This window comes from Sturnus vulgaris, chromosome 7, assembly GCF_052056855.1.
Source record: "Sturnus vulgaris isolate bStuVul1 chromosome 7, bStuVul1.hap1, whole genome shotgun sequence".
Classification (NCBI taxonomy): Eukaryota; Metazoa; Chordata; class Aves; order Passeriformes; family Sturnidae; genus Sturnus; species Sturnus vulgaris.
The window spans coordinates 5,717,730-5,733,767 of NC_142249.1; positions in this window are offsets into that span (position 1 = coordinate 5,717,730).

The following is a 16,038-nucleotide window of genomic DNA, read 5'->3' on the forward strand; positions in this document are numbered from 1 at the left end:
GCATAATTCAGGTTGAAGCTGACCTTTAACTACTGCAGGCTGGAATAGTTTTCTGAAGCAGAATATCTTGAGAACTGCTTCATAAAAGGCTTTCTACACATTGCTCTGATGCCCTGAGCAACAACACACTCTGGTAAACAAGAAACTAGCTCCAGGAACTGTTGGCCTAATCTGGACTTGCAACCCCTGATTATTAAAAGTTTCAGGTGAATATATGTGTGCAGTTTAGGAGAGAAAATGAAGGACAGATGCTGCTAAAGACTTACAGGCAATCAGGATATCATTACCAAAGTTGCAGTCAAGCTAAGCTGTTACTATTCTCAGTTTTATTTGGATTTTACTTTAATCCCACAGAATCTAATAAAATATACCTTCTTGGAAAATATAATATGAAAGGATCCTATTGAAGCACCTGCTCTCCTTGCCAATAAGCTGTAAAAGAGGGAAAGACATCTGGAAACTAGTGTTCAGAGACTGGGCAGGAGGATTGGAAACTTTGCAGAGATGCTGTTGTGTTGTCCTGTTTATCTTCTTTCCCTCTTCTTGCTCAGCTGGCCAGCAGTTCAGGAGAAGTATTTTGCCTCTTGTGAGTCATACTTACCAGAAACATTTTGCTTTGGGCATCTCCTTGTTGCCACAGTCCTGGTCCCCCCTTCTTTCTGTATTTCCCATTTAAATGGAAAGATACCAACTACTCGTTGGAAATATTACATGCTCTTGTATGAAGAGCACTGCATTGGGCATGTCCAAATCTTTCCATTACAGCAATCCAGGAACAACTGCAAATAACATTTGTAATCAGAGTAGGACCCATAAGATGAGTCACTGACGTCTGAGAGGTTCCTGACTATGGCAATTCATGGGGAGGGGGTGGTTAAAGAGGGGGAGAAAAGGAAGTTTGGCTCTGATCCAGACTCATATCTGTACTGGAAGAGCAGGAGAAATAATAAAACCTTTCCAAAAACACCCTTTGTTTCCCCCAATCTTTATTATCCTGTGGGGTAGAGCAGTAGACTCAGGAGAGGAACTCTCACCGTGTACAATCAGCTGCTCCAAGAGGTTTCTAAGAGGGTCAAAGATGACGCTTCCAGTGAAATGTGATGGAGAAGGAAGTGAGTGGCCACACTGCCCTGTCTCTGCCCTGTCTCTGCCCTGCAAGACCTCCTTGAGCAGGGGGTGCCCTGCCTCCTGCCTAAGGTGCTGAAATCAGTGGAAAGTCCCTCAGGACTTCAAGCTCCAGTGAATCACATTCCTTTTTCAGTTTTGAATTAAGATAAAGAAGTTATCCACGGGCCTGGCCTGCACAGGAGGCTGAGAGAGCCCCAGTCCCACCTGATGGAATCCACAGACCTTCACCAGCCACCAGACAACAGGCACCAGCTTAGAGCTGGTGACAGCCACTGATAAAAGAAGCTTCCATGCCTACCTCTGTCCTCTCCTGGATGCAGGATAGACCATGACATCCCTCCAGGCTGGCAAGTCCTTCAGTTCCAGGCTTTGCTTATAAATAAGGTTCTCCCATTTTTGGTATTTAATATAAAAAATGGCATTCCAGCCTGTGGTCATTGTGACACACACAGAAAGAGAGGGAGACAGACACACACCTGTCTCCAAGTTGGTTGAGCAGGAAAGAATTTACATGACATGACTATTTATGGAAATCTAACAATGATCATGGATTGGACAGCGATGGAGAGACCTCTGACTCCACTGGCTCATCACAACGTCAACCAATCCTTTCTTCCTCCAAAGAGGAATGCAAACAATCCTCTGTTCATCAGAAAGAGTGTGAGAAAATATAAAAGAATATGTCAACAGCAGAAGGCCAAAACCCCAGGGCAACAGCAGCCCATGGGGATCCACCAAATAGAATGAGAATGAATAGAGTGAGAATGGCTCCAGATTATTTCTGATCCACCAGTCCTGATGTGTTGAGAGGTATCCTGACTCTGAGAAGTTCTGAAATTCAGAGTGATTACCTAGCTCAGGCATGGGTGAACCCTCAGCAGATACCTCCTAAGTTTCTACAATATTCCTCACCAGTACTGCAACCTTAACCAAGGGCAAGCACACTCTCCTTGGTGTCTGCTCTTTGCCAGTGCTGCTGCTGAGGGGATCCCAAACTTTCCTGAGGAAGGAGCCCTTCCCTGTACTCAGCATGGCTCATTTTTTAACATGTACAAGGGAAGGATGGTGTTTTGAAGGTCACCCACTCTGCATGGCCTCGCAGACAGATCTTCAAAGAATATCTGGAACCACTGTGCAGGGGGAAAGTTTTAACAAGGCTGTCATAAATCCACGACTCCACCCAATAATAACTCAGTGGGGTTATCATTCCTTTCTCCAACAGCTGCCTCTGAGCTATGGTAAGTGCTGGAGAGAGCTGGAGGTTTGGATCATAACCACTGCTTTTTGCAGGGCACATTACAATGTTACAATGACATGGTACAAACCCAATCTTTTCCAGGGCTTCTGATTCCAGTAAGAACTTGTCTCTCACCCTGACATGGGTCTTGCAGTTGTGCTGCCAATGCTTCCACTGCTCAGATTGCTCAGCTGCTCCTGTAAGTTCCTAGAGCTTTCTGCCCCTCAGAGGCTTATCATAGTCCTGAGTCCTGCAGAGGGTCCCTGCACCAGAAGTTTTCCTTTTTTTCTCCTCATCTCATTCGGATTATCCATCCTCTGCCTCCTGAAGTTACTGAAGAAGGCATTCGTGTGTTATTCCTTTCCTGTCAGTGATCAGTTGAAGCCGTGCAGATCTGTTCTCACTCTCATTTTAATTTGTCTGCACCAGGACCTGAAATTCAGACCTCTATTTAGACCTGACTCCACTATTGTTTAACTTCACATAATATTCAACCCTCTGAGTTACCTGAAGGAGCACAGATGAGAATTTTAAATTATCCACCTTTCCCATCTGAGATCAGGGGACCAATTCCTGCCCTTTTAAACGGTGAGATAATCTATCCAAAACAAACCCAGCACTCTGTACTTTGACATCCAGCTTGGTTTGAGGGACAATAATTCTCACCCAGGCAGAATGGACAAGTTTCTCTGCTAGAATATAAGTTTCTGTAACACTTGTGGCCTCACACCTGGTTTGAGTGTAGGAGTCAGGTTTAAGTACTGGAGTCAGGCCCTGGCCATCTTTGGTACAAATTTAAACCAAGCCTCTGGCTACTGTAATTTATGCTAAGAGTCAGGATGAATGCCAAGCCAACTCAGGATGCAGGGATTCAAAAGTGACTGAGAGTCACATTCTCTCCATTATTCTTCTAATGATGAGCCCATTGCTGCAGATCTGAGCTAGGGAATGAATACCACAGGAAGGCAGCAGAAAGTGAAATCATCCTGTGACGTGCCTCGTTGCTTACCTGTGGTTTCAGCAACAGCCCCAGTGAGCATTCAGAACTTGGGGCAGAATTCTGTAAACTTGGCTACTTCAGCTAGAACTGAAATCACTGCATTCAGGGAAATGTTTGCATCCTACCCCAAGAAAAGCCAGGATGGGAGGGCAAGTGTGTTAGAGTTCCCATGAATTAGCACAGCATTGTTTCCAGATAAAAAATCTGAAGTGGTTTGAGCTGCAAATCAGAAGCACTTTGAGATTTCTTCAGTGCTCACCTTAAAGGTAAAAGTTTTCCATGGATATTTTTTCATAGTCCACAATCTTTTGGTTAAACAAGCAACATTTACTTTTTTCAAAGTCTGATTCTTTGGCCAAAGAGCTCGTAGGCCAGAGCACTTCTGATCAACTACACATAGTGCAAAGTTTCCTGAGTTATCATTGAAGGATCCTTAGCATGGGATGAAAATCAGTATTCCACCTTAGCTAAGCAGATGATGGTTTGGGGAAGTGCAAGGAATATTTTAAAGCAAAAGGGAAATGGAGGGAATGAATCGCTGCTCTGTGGGCTGTTTATCAGCTCTTGTCTCACTTTTCTCATGCAGCTCTGTGGGAGGCATTTCTGTGGGACATGAAAATAAAAGCTGGGATGTTTTTCCACCCATTTTTTTTCATGCTTTCTTTGATTTTGCTGTAGATCCCAGAGACCAGATGTCTCATATTAAAGGAAGAGTCACTCTGCTTCTCTTTGGGAACATATTTGGGGAAGGAAGGGAGGAAGAGCTTTTCTTTTTGAAATGAGAGTTAAATTGACACACAGTGGATAAATGGCAGGCAGAGGCCAGGCATGCTGTTGATAGAAAAGAAGATAACCCTGAACAATGAGGTTGATCACCACAGGACCTGAAGATATTTTAATACAATAACTTTCAGAAGCTTCTTGGGCCATCTTATAACAAAGAGTGACCTGAGCCACTTGGACTTTGTGAGTACCTTTGTCTCCCAGGGGATCCTTCCCATCTCCCCAGTGGGATAAGGATGTGAGGGAGGATATCATTCCCTCTTCCAGCAGTGCAGCTGCCTCAGCTCTGACAGGAATAAATGATGGCAGCCCGCTGATGGCAGACACGTTAGTCATGCTCCCACTGTTGATTGGGCTTCTGTGTCTGGCTGACTTCATCTGCTACCCCTTGTAACACACTGACAGCATAAGCCATGTCCTCGCATAAAGAATTCCTGTGCTCCACAAATCGGGACCCCAACGCTGCATTTTAGCTTCTCGCTGATACTGTGTGTAAATGGCATCATTCTTGAAAGAAGCTGCACTCAATAAATCACTGCCTTGACGCTGCTTTGAGAATTTATCTCCACTGGACTGGAGAGCAGCTGGGGCACTGAGATCACTGCCCACAAATCCCAGAGAAGCCCAGCAGAGCCCAGTTCAAATCTGCAGCACATCCTTTCCACGCTCACCGCAACCTTTAGGCAGACCTAAGAAAACAAGGCGGCGAGCACGAAACACCAAAACCCTCACAAACTGAAAAGTGTTACTGGAAGGGAGTGAGAGACCTCAGGCATTCTGGTGTCCCGAGGTCTCGTGGTGCTGTGTCCTTCACAGAGAGACTCCAGCTCATTCCTGCCAACGCAAACTCAAGGGTAGCACGGGGGAAAGCCAGCAGAGCCCTGCAGTGCCTCCAGCTGCAGATGTGCCCAACAGCTGGAGGACCACTCAGCTCCCTGCAGCCTCGGGGCTTGTGTGTCCTCCATCTGCCAGCAGTCCCAAGGGAGCTCATTTCCCTCATCTTTCCTGGAGCCATCCAGCAGCAGCTACTCCTCTAGGATTTATGGAGCTCCCGCTGAGAGACAGGAACACGGATTCACATGAGTCATTAAGTTTAAGTCCTGCCGGCAGGATGACCATGAAAATGGATATTTTAGAAGGGTTTTCGTTGGCACTGCTTACTCAGTTAAATGCTTATAACATAATTGCTAAGGGAAAAAAAAAAAAAAAAAAAAAAGGATGTTTTCAGGGAAAAAAAGTACAACCCAAACACAAAAATACTTCACGGAACCCAAACAAACTACACACATTTCTGTAAATTATTTATGGTGGAATTGGCTGGTTGTCTATGTCCATAAAAGCAGGATCCTGCCCAGAAGTTTAATTTTTAACTTAAGGAAAAGCAGCTTAAGGGAAAGAGTTGCTGTCTGCTGCACAGGGCATTAGCATGAAAATAGACCTGGTCAGATATTATTCTCACAATATCTTTGTCATTAAAGGACAAACTCAAAAGAATGCTTGACCACGTCTGATTTTTGCTTTCAGTCAATGCTAGGATATCTGAACCATTTAGCCAAAAAGTGTTCATTCAAATCATGCAAATATTTGAAATTTTTATTCTTCTTTCTGATGGTTTGACTAGATTTAGTGAAATTATATCATAATTACAAGTAATTATTACCAAAAATCACCATCAGCAAGTCAAAACTTTCATTCTTTCTCTTCTGCTGAATTTTTCCCTCCTACAATTTCAGTATTACCAGAATAAGTAGCCCAGCTTCTCAAAATACTTGGATTATCTGGCTGCCTCTGCAGTGACTCACAGGGAAGCTGTGGACAGCAGCTTGCAGACAACACTTTCCATCTGTCCATAAAATCCCCCTCACTGAGCATGTGCAGCACAATGACACCTATGTGCTGTACCTGCAAAGTGAGCTGCTCTCCTTGCATTTGGGATTTGCATTCCTCTGCCTCCTCCTCCAGCAGGGCTCCTTCTCCCTCTCCTGCCTTACTCAGTCCCTTCCCGAAAGTATCTGAAGGAGTCAACAAGAAAGATGAAGGGAGATCATCTGCAAGAGCCTGGGGTCACAGGATAAGGAGGAATGGCTTCCCACTGCCAGAGTTAGGTGGGATATTGAGAAGAAATTCCTCCCTGTGAGGGTGCTGAGGCCCTGGCACAGGGTGCCCAGAGAAGCTGTGGCTGCCCCTGCATCCCTGGAAGTGTCCAAGGCCAGGCTGGACCGGGCTTGGAGCAACCTGGGATAGTGGAAGGAGTCCCTGTCCCACGGCAGAAGGTGGAACTGGACGAGCTTTAAGGTCCCTTCCAATCCAAACCATTCTGTGATTCTGTGATTCTGACCAGCTTAGCAAAGGTACTGACACGGTGAGGGGACTAAGGAAGGAGTTTGAGCCCCTGATCCCACTGCTACTGTCCAGCTGGGAACCATCACTGCTTCATAGCACAGAGAGAAATACAGGTTCCTTGGATTTTGGCTCAGCCAGAGTCATTGGCTCCTGCTGACCACCTAAGTGATCCCACCAGAGCAACAGAAGGAATTGATTGGATTGAGAAAACAGCTATAATTAGAAATGGGTTAAAACAGATGAACAGACCTCATCACTTGTTTTTTGTTTGCTTTAGCAAAACCAATACCAAGAATGGTTTGGCTGCAGGCCTCATTTCTGAGCTCATAATATTCACGGGTGGATCTGGGAATAAGAGAAATGGTTTCTGTCAAAAGCTGTCAGCAGAGAAAGAGCAAACTATTCTCCATTTCAGCATGCTCCCACATTTGTATAGCTGAGCCCGCTCTGACCATCACCACATCTGTCACTGTGGCTTTGGAAATCCAGTGGCTGGGTGAATCTGTTGAGCTGCTTCTCTTCACTTCAGCAGTAGTGTTCACTCTGAATTCCAGCTGGGCTCTGCAGAAGGGTCCCTGTTCCTCAGCCAAGGATCATCAGCTCTGGGAAGTGGTCACAGAGTGGCCCAGAGCAAACGAACACTGCACGTTCTGCTCAGGCAACACCAAGGGGCTTTGGTAGTGCAGGAGGAAGTAAATTATAATCCAAAGGCAGAATTAATTCCCCTTCTGCCTCCTTCTCCTTCCTTCCCCTCATTTCTATGCAAATCCACACGTAATGAGTATGTGACTGAAGTCAAGTGCCACCCAAAGGTAATGCTACCAAGTTCAAGGGTTTTATTTAAGCTGCAGCTATGCAAGCCAACAAGTGCATAAGTCCCTTTATTTTAGGAGCTCTGGCTAATATGGAATAAGACAGGTTTAAGTGCTATTACAGCTCCAGAATTTCTTATGGGTTCCACCATCTGAAACTAATCCAGGGAAACACAACCAAAATTTATCTTCCACACCACAGACATCCATTGAAACTACATCTCCATCAACCCACTGCTTTATAAAGCTTTAATTAGCAGAACCAGCCCAAATACTTTTGGTGTATTCACTTTTATGGGAAAAAACTGCTCAGCTGTTTGCCATTTTACCATTCCATTATCAAGGACTGATGGAATGTTATTATTAAATGTGTTTCCTTGGGCGCTATCTCACACGTTCTCACCTGGGCTGCCTTTTTAAGAGGTTCTTCATCTGTAAGAAAACATAAAAGTCTCGCTGCACGAAAGGTTCTCCCTCATTTGTTGGTTCCAGAAGTAGCAGGGCCCTTTTCTGCAGTTATTGGGATTAACAGCTCTGCTCCTGTCTGCCATTCACTCAGCAGAGCTGGGCCATGGATGTTTGCAGCTGCAATGCAGCCAGAGTCACGCTGAGTTTTACTAACAGAGGATCTGATCTAATACGTCTGAGCTCCTCTGCTTGCTCAAGCAAAGCTACAAAGCCTTTGCTGTGATTCTGCCAGCTTTCACCAGCTACCTTGGTCAAGGCTGAACTCTTCCTGGATGGGAGTTTTCCAAGAAAAATCCAGCAACGAGGCAGCCCTCCAGCACAGTGCTCGTGGGCACGGTGCTGTCGGAGGAGCTGTATTTCAGATGTGGTCATGGGCAGGCGTGGGTTCAGCACTGACTCAAAGGGAAGAATACCACCCCCTGAATCACCAGCACAGCTTCCTGCAAACCTTGAGGTTTCCTGGCCCTGCATCAGAAGAGGTTTCTGTCCCTTCTGACATTTTTGTTTACTCCCTGTAATTTTCCACTATGCTGGACATCCATGGATTTTTCTCACTGGAGCAAGACAGACAGTGCCCCAGTCAGTTCACCTGGATTATGATATGCCCAGGACCTGGCATCCCACCACCGACCTCCCATGCCAGAAGCTGGGGCTTTGCAGCCTGTTAGGGTGGGCACACTCACTGAAAGTCTCATAAGGGAGGTTGGTCCCACTGGCTCACCTCTCTAGACCCTCTCCAAGGTTAGTGAGAGAAAAAAAGAAGGAAAAGAGGGAAAATGCAGAGAGGAAAGGAACAAAGCCACCATTCCTGCTACTCCTCTCCTCCAGAGGCTGTGGCTGTCCAAACAACACTCCCCACAGGCCCTGGTGCAGCAGGAGCTGTGCATCCAACACTGCACAAGACCCAAAGCAAGACCCCCTCCACCTGCACCCTCACAGGGAGCTCAGACACAAATCTGTGCTTTCCCTGGGATTACTCCCAAGCTCAGTGTCAGACTTTGCAGCTCTGCACCTGTGAGTGGCATGAAATGGCATCCACAGCTCATGATAATGGATAATGGATCTCCTGCTGTTCCCCTGAGCTACAGAAACAACTTTCCAACAAAGACATTTTTCCTCATATCCAACCTGAACCTCTCCTGGCACAGCTTGAGGCTGTTTCCTCTTGTCCCATCCCTGTTTCCTGGGAGTAGAACCTGGCCCACTCCTGGTTGTTCCCTCCTGTCAGGGAGCTGTGCAGAGCCAAAAGGTTCCCCCTGAGCCTCCTTTTCTCCAGGCTGAGCCCCTTTCCCAACTCCCTCAGCAGCTCCTGGGGCTCCAGACCCTTCCCTAGTTCCATTCCCTTCCCTGGACATGCTCCAGCCCCTGAATGTCTTTCTAATCATGAGAGGCCCAAAACTGGACACAGGATTTGAGGTACCTCAGCACAGGGGACAGGCACTGCCCTGAGCCTGTGGCCACCCTGTCCTTCCATCTCATCATATTTCATCCATAAAATGAATATATATGGGTAAATGCTGCTCTTCCCTGTCCTGGGAAGAGAGATGATATCTCTTTTGAGGTTGTGGGCTTTTTGTGGGTTGTTGTCAGGGAACCTGGGAGATGAGGAGGTCCTTATAATAAGGGGAAAAATGTGCAAGATTCATTAAATACATGAGAGAATCTGCATTCATTCATTGCACTCTCTGTGTTCTTTTCCATTAAATGCAAGGATGCAATGGCCTAACAGCACTCAGAGAAGGTCCTGAAGGGGCATAAAATTCCTGCAGAATTTTCTGAAGCTGGGATCAAAAAGCCCACACATCTTCCTATACATGCCCTGAACTTCATCATTACGTTCAAAGGAACAAATTGAGCTCTTTAATTAATTTTCTTTACCTCAAACTGATGCTTCCCCTGCCCTTACATTCAGAATACAGACTCCAATCTTTGTTCCAGATTTTGAGCTCAGAGCTGGTGGGCTTCTGGGTGTCTGGAGATTTACTCAAGGCTGTGCAAATCCCTCCCACTCAGAGGTCAGTAAGTGAAGCCTCTTTAGCCACACTGGTGCTGCTGTTCATGACTCAAGGCTGACTCACTGAGCCTCTTGCTGTGCTGATGCTGCAAGACCATCTACGTGTGCCTTGATTCCCCCCTTGTCCTCTCCTTGCTGCAAGAGAGACAGTGGGAAATGGGCAGTGTGGAATTCCCACTGGTGAATAAAAAGGAATAAATCAGGGAAGCATTTACAAGGAGGGAAAGGGAAATTAAGTATGAATTTAATAGAAAAGTTCCCAGCCTTGATAAGGACTCAAAAGAAAAGCAAACACAATGATTTTGAATCTGTTGGTCTATCCTGGGTTATTACTCTTGGAAAACACTGTATCAGTAAAGGGAAAAGCAGCAGTGCCAGCAGAGGCAAAGGAATGACAAAAACCAGTTGTCCTAGAGGTAGGAAAAGGAGGAGAATTTCTTGTTGTGGAAATCTAGACTTCCCCAAAGAATTTCCCTGCTGAATTTAGTAGATCCTGTCACTATATACCTTGTAGAGGAAGGCATGCCTTTGCATATGCCTTTAGTTAGCCTAAAAGAAGCCATGCTAGCAAACCTATTGCTTCTCAAGCTGACTCCAAATCCTTTCTGGGAGGGAAAAGAAGCTCACTGATATGGTTTGGAGGCAGCTGAACTGATCCCCTGCTGGAGAGCTCTCTACACCTAGGTCACATTTCATCAGCAAACATTTCCCTTTCATGCTGCTCTTACTAAATCTACTGACTGCAAGATGTGCTCCAGCCAACTTTTGTGTGCTTCAGCTCTTCCTCAGTTCAGCGAGAGCTTTGCTCAGGCCAGGGGAAATTTGTGGATTCAAATATTTTCCTAAGGCCAGAAAGGACCCATTTGCTTGTGTATCTTCACTTCTTCCATCACCAAGACAGTGAACCTCTGTTATAACTTCTTTGTGGGTGGGAAATAACTTTCTTTTCTACCTAAGCTGCCACCACCACCAGGCTCAATAGTTTTTGACTATTTGGGATTTAATTTTTGGGATATAATTTTCAAGAACAAATACTTGAACTTAGGGACAAACACGAGCTGTGATTTTGTCAGAATGGGCAATGTTGGGAGGAAGGTCATCTAGTCCAAACTCCCTGCTCAGGCAGGGCATGTTACTCAAGAGAATGTTACTCAAGATTGTATCCAAGCAGCTTTTGAGTATCTCCTAAGAAGGAGACTACCATGTCTCCTTCAAACGTGTGTTTAATCTCATGAGTGCAGAAAGAATGTGATAACACAATTCCTTTTCCCTGTTGTCACTCTGAAAAACCCACAGGTCGTTCAGACTCAGATTCCTGCTTAAACTGGTAAGAAACTCTACTGAATTCACCTGGATTTTGTGAAGGGGAAGAGTCCTGTATACAAGTATCAGCTTTATGCTCTTGTCTTTATACTCCATGCCTGACAGAAAGGAAACTGCTCTCCTTTTTTGCTCCACCAATGCCCTTTATTTGCTCTATCCAGAGAAAAGTGACCCAAGACATTTATTAGACTAAGGTACTTGTTTAGTTTTCCTTGGTCATAAACTCTTGAGGATGGTCAGAAGCATTTCCTGTTATTTCACCAGGCTCCACACAGGTGTCCACAGAAATCCTGGAGAGTGGGAAGAAGAGAAGAGCCCAGCTCCTGCAGTTCCTGGTGAGCACTGGGGTGGACACACACACAAACTCAGTCACACGGAGATGAGAAGAGGAGCTCTGTGCTTGGGGAAAGAGCCTTGGTAGCTCCACTGAATGTTCTGTGGCTCACCTGGCCCTGCCACCAGAACTAAATCCTCTCAGAGAGATGGTGGGATAGGGAGCAATCTGGGAATATTGGCCTCCATAACAAAGGAGCCCTCCCCTCCCTTCATTCCTTGTGTAAAACACAAACATGTAGAAGCCAAGCAGGTACAAAGTTACTCATGGAAACACAAAATCACTGCTAGAAATGAGTAACACAGGTAAGGGGAACCCTCAGACAGCCAGTACAAGAGAAATGTGTCCAAATTATTATTTGGCAGCTGCCCATAATCCCTGTGTGTTTCTTGCCTCCCTGAGGCCAATACCATCTCTGTGCCAGGTATGGCAGAATCACGTCCCATGAAAGGACTCCTGGGCTGGCAGCAGTTCCAAAAACACTTCCCTGGTGCTGATGGCATCTGGGATCTCTCAAATGGTGTTGATTTATCCTTCTTGCAACCCTTCTGGGTGAGAAGACAATGGTGCCTGCACTTTGCACAGGAAAATCCTGGCATTTAAAGTAGCTTTGTACATCCCAGACAAGCCACTTATGCAGGAGAGCTTCCTTCCTCTTTCACTGGAAACATTCTGCTCCAGCTGACCCAGGGGAAAAGGCTCCAGCCCTTTGCCACCCATCCAAGGGCTCTCCAGCATTACAACAGTTATTTCCCAACAGCTCCAGACAAAATGAGCCTGCCTGGCTTTACTGAATTCTTCTCTTCCCCACCCTGCCCCAGGTCATTCTGGAAATGGACTTCATGAGAAAAAGGAACTGAAACACCAAGATGTGGCTCTGGCTTTTGAATACGGTTTGGGGAATTTCTTAAAAACTCCTAAAGGATTAAAGGCATACTGAAGCCAAGAGACCTGCTCCAGTCATCTTTGGGAAGCACCAGGTCAGGCAGCCAAGCCCTGCTTCCACCACTGCTTGTGCTCACAGATTTAGCATAAAAAAAAAAATCTCAGAGACAACACAATAATAAATGCACTTTCCCCCCGCCCCCCACGTCTCTGGTCTCTGCTTCCCCTCGCAGGGCCTCCAGTTTCTTTTGCAGTTCTGATGGGACTTTGACTGGAGGCTCTGGTGCAGGCATTAGTAATCCTAGAGCCTCTGTATCCTACAGCAGGCAGGAGCTGGCAGGTAGGGAGAAGCTGTAAGGAAACTTTGCTAAAAGCCAGAGCACTGTTTTTGTGCAGAGCCCCAGCTTGTCAGCCCTCCCCTCCTGTCCCTGCTGACACTGTCTGTGCACAGCCATCCATGTCAGGACAGCTGGGAGAACAGGGAGGGGGCCTGGGGGGACATGGGCTCGTGTACAGACAGGGAGACACTGCCAAAAACTTCTGCAGAGTCACCAGATCAGCCTTGTCCATAGGCCATGAAGGAATAAATTCTACATGGATTTCCCACAAGATTTCCCACAAGAACATGATGCCAAATTCACCCCTTCCTCGGTTTTAGTTTTTATTTTTTTGTGTTTCTGCACCTTCTGCATCTGTTAAAGTATCTTATAAGGATGCAGAAGCAAAAAGACTCATCAGTGCCCTCCCCCTTTAGCATAACTAGCTGCTGCTTGAAGAATTATATAATAACATGCAGTAAAATAAACCTTCACTTAAAATGAAAGTTTTTCATAAAGCCCCTCTACTTTTGTTCGGTGGAAACTCATTTAAACTTGATTTATTGCACCTTGGAATTTAAAGCTTCAGATAAGATTAATGGGCTGTTTTCTGGTTACATCATCTTCATGGATTGTCAAGACAAGCCTACAGTGAATTCACAAAGGAAAGTTTGGTTCCAGTACCCTGTTAAAACACTGGAGCAATTGCTGTTTCTAAGTAACTCAATTGGATAACATAACAGATAGGCTTCATGAGAATAAATATGGAATTTCCACTGTATTAGAACAGCGAGCTGTGGCCATGTTTTACATTACAGGAATAGGTCATATATTTTTAAATACATCAGACGTGACTCATTCTTCAGTCCACACTCTGATTGGCTGAGAGAACATATTTTTCCCCTTTTGGGCTGTGTTTTTGGGGGATTTTGAGCTCTATACTTACACTTTCTAGTGTGGTTAGGTTGGAAGTTGATAGTGATAGCAGAGAGGCTGGAAAAGGAGGGTTTTCAAAGGCAGAAAAGGCCATCCTGTACCTTGCTTCCATGATCTAAAGTAGGACTGTAGGGACAAGCAGAATTCATAGAGCAAAGGGTTTATCTATAATAGAGCAGCACCCTAGACTCCTGGGAATTTGGATCCCATGGGTTCAATGCCAGCAGCAAACCCATCCTGCAAGTGAAACAGCATTTTTGGAAAAAAAGAAGGTTCAGTCCACAACCAGCAGGTACAAGTTTGACACGATTCCTGTGGTTTCCTTAGGGAGGGAGTGTGACTTCCATCACATAAAGAAGAGTGAAAACAACTCCGGGTCACAGCTTCAGCCAGCAGAGCCTTAGCACCACATCACAAGTGGCATGAAGTGAGGGTTCAAGCCCCCACCCAGAACTGCAGGATGGAATTCCCCCTGCACAGAGACATCCCCAGGGGGCTCCAGGACACCTTAAAGTGGGAGCTTCCCCCCAGCTCTCCAACAGGCTCCACGTGTTTTAACAGCTTGACAAGCTTCCAGGAATGCAGCCTGGAACCAGTAAATAAAGGGCTCAGTAAATAGGAGATGCAAAGAGTGATACTGTTTGCTCACTTACATCCCACCAATACAGATAGCCAAGCAATTGGATTTGGCTTCGTTTCCACACAATCTCCATCCCTAGGGGTATCTAGTTTAGAAAGCAAATTTCTTTACAATGAAATGGATTTGGCAGCCCTGCTGCAAATGAAGTTCATCTTGAGGGCAAAGAAAAAAAACCCACCACCACCCTCCCACCAGTGCTAAGCAGTTACTGTGTAATTTATGTCAAATTATTGGTTGCTAGGAGGAATAGATCCAGATCTGCCTGCATTTGCTATAGGAAGGGATTATAGATCTTTTATTCAGCCCATCAGAAGCATTATCAGGGCTGCTACTTAGTCTGCCAAATGTCTGATAAATGACCTTTTGGGGGATTTTGTCCTTAGAGGTTTGGTTTCTTTAACAGCCTTGTTTAAACCATGGAGAATGACATGAGCAGGCTGTAAGGTTGAGCCATACATGGAGCCTTTGAAGGACCAGTAAAATCAGAGTATTTGAGCTTATAAATATCTCAGATTCTTAAATCTCCAGAGGGGAAGTTGTGAGAAAGTACAATAAAAACAGAAAAGTTAGTATTTCTCAAAGATACAAACTAAAGAGAAGAAAAAAAAAAAAAAAGGAAATTAAACCAGACTTTAAAATACACAATTTCACACCAAAAAAAAAAAAAAAGTTTTTAGATTTCTTTTGGGATTAATGGTGAATCAGCTTTACTTCCTACCCTGCTATAAAGAGCTTGTATTCAAGGAGGAGTTGAGTTTAATCAAAAATTAGCAGCACTGCAATTTTGTTTACAATTTCACATCTATAGAAGTGCTTGGTGTCAGATTTGATCTGAAGGAATTATAGGATCCTACCAAATAAATGAGAGCCAGCTATCAACACAGGCCAGACTGTTCAGAAATATTAAATATATATCTTTTCCCAAAAGGATGAATCTTTGTAGCACATGAGCAGCTGTTATATCCAGCTCTGATGTATTTTCTTTGCACATTGGAAGCACTCAGAAAAGCAGCACTGGATAATTAAGGCTGAGACTAAAAGCCAGCACATTTATGGGCCTTAGTATTTCTCAGTAGTTCATAGAGCTTACCATAAATTTACACGTTTGTTTAACTTAACTGGGACTATTTGCTGGAGGGTTTTTTTCTTCTGCTTTTATAGATAATTTTTCCAATGTAAGAAATTATAATTCATGGAAAAGCAGCATGGTGCAGCACAGGATCTGCAGCTGTGCTCTGGCACAAGTGCTGGGACAGACAGAGCTGGAATTGAGCTCCCCAGTGCCATTGGCCAAAGACATTTAGATTGTGGCCCACGATTTGACCTGTGGTTTGCAAAGCAGGAGCCCATGGTCAGGGCACAGTGAGCCACAATAGGGTCTTTTCCACGTCCTTTGTGGCCACCTGCTCCCTTCTACTAACCTGGGGCCAAAGTGTGCTCTGCCCAAAGGTGTTTATTGGTATTTATCATGGTCAGACTGAAGGTTGTGGCTCCATCAAATCATCCGTGGGAGGGGAGCTGGTCTTGACCCTGTGAATTCACCTATGACTGAGAATGTGACCCATCATATAGAGCAGCTAGAAGATAGAACAGTTTGAAAAGCTGATATTGTGCAATTTCAGCTCCCATAATCACCTGGTACACCCTGCACTGGCCAATGAAATGAGCAGGAAGCATCAAGAATATACAGAATAGAAAAGAGATTATTTTCCTGAGGGACTTTTATAATGCCTCTTACTCAGGTGCTGTGAACAGGCACAATGAAAGCACCTGGTTTCTTCACAAACACAACTGCTAACAGTGTATATTTTAACCACA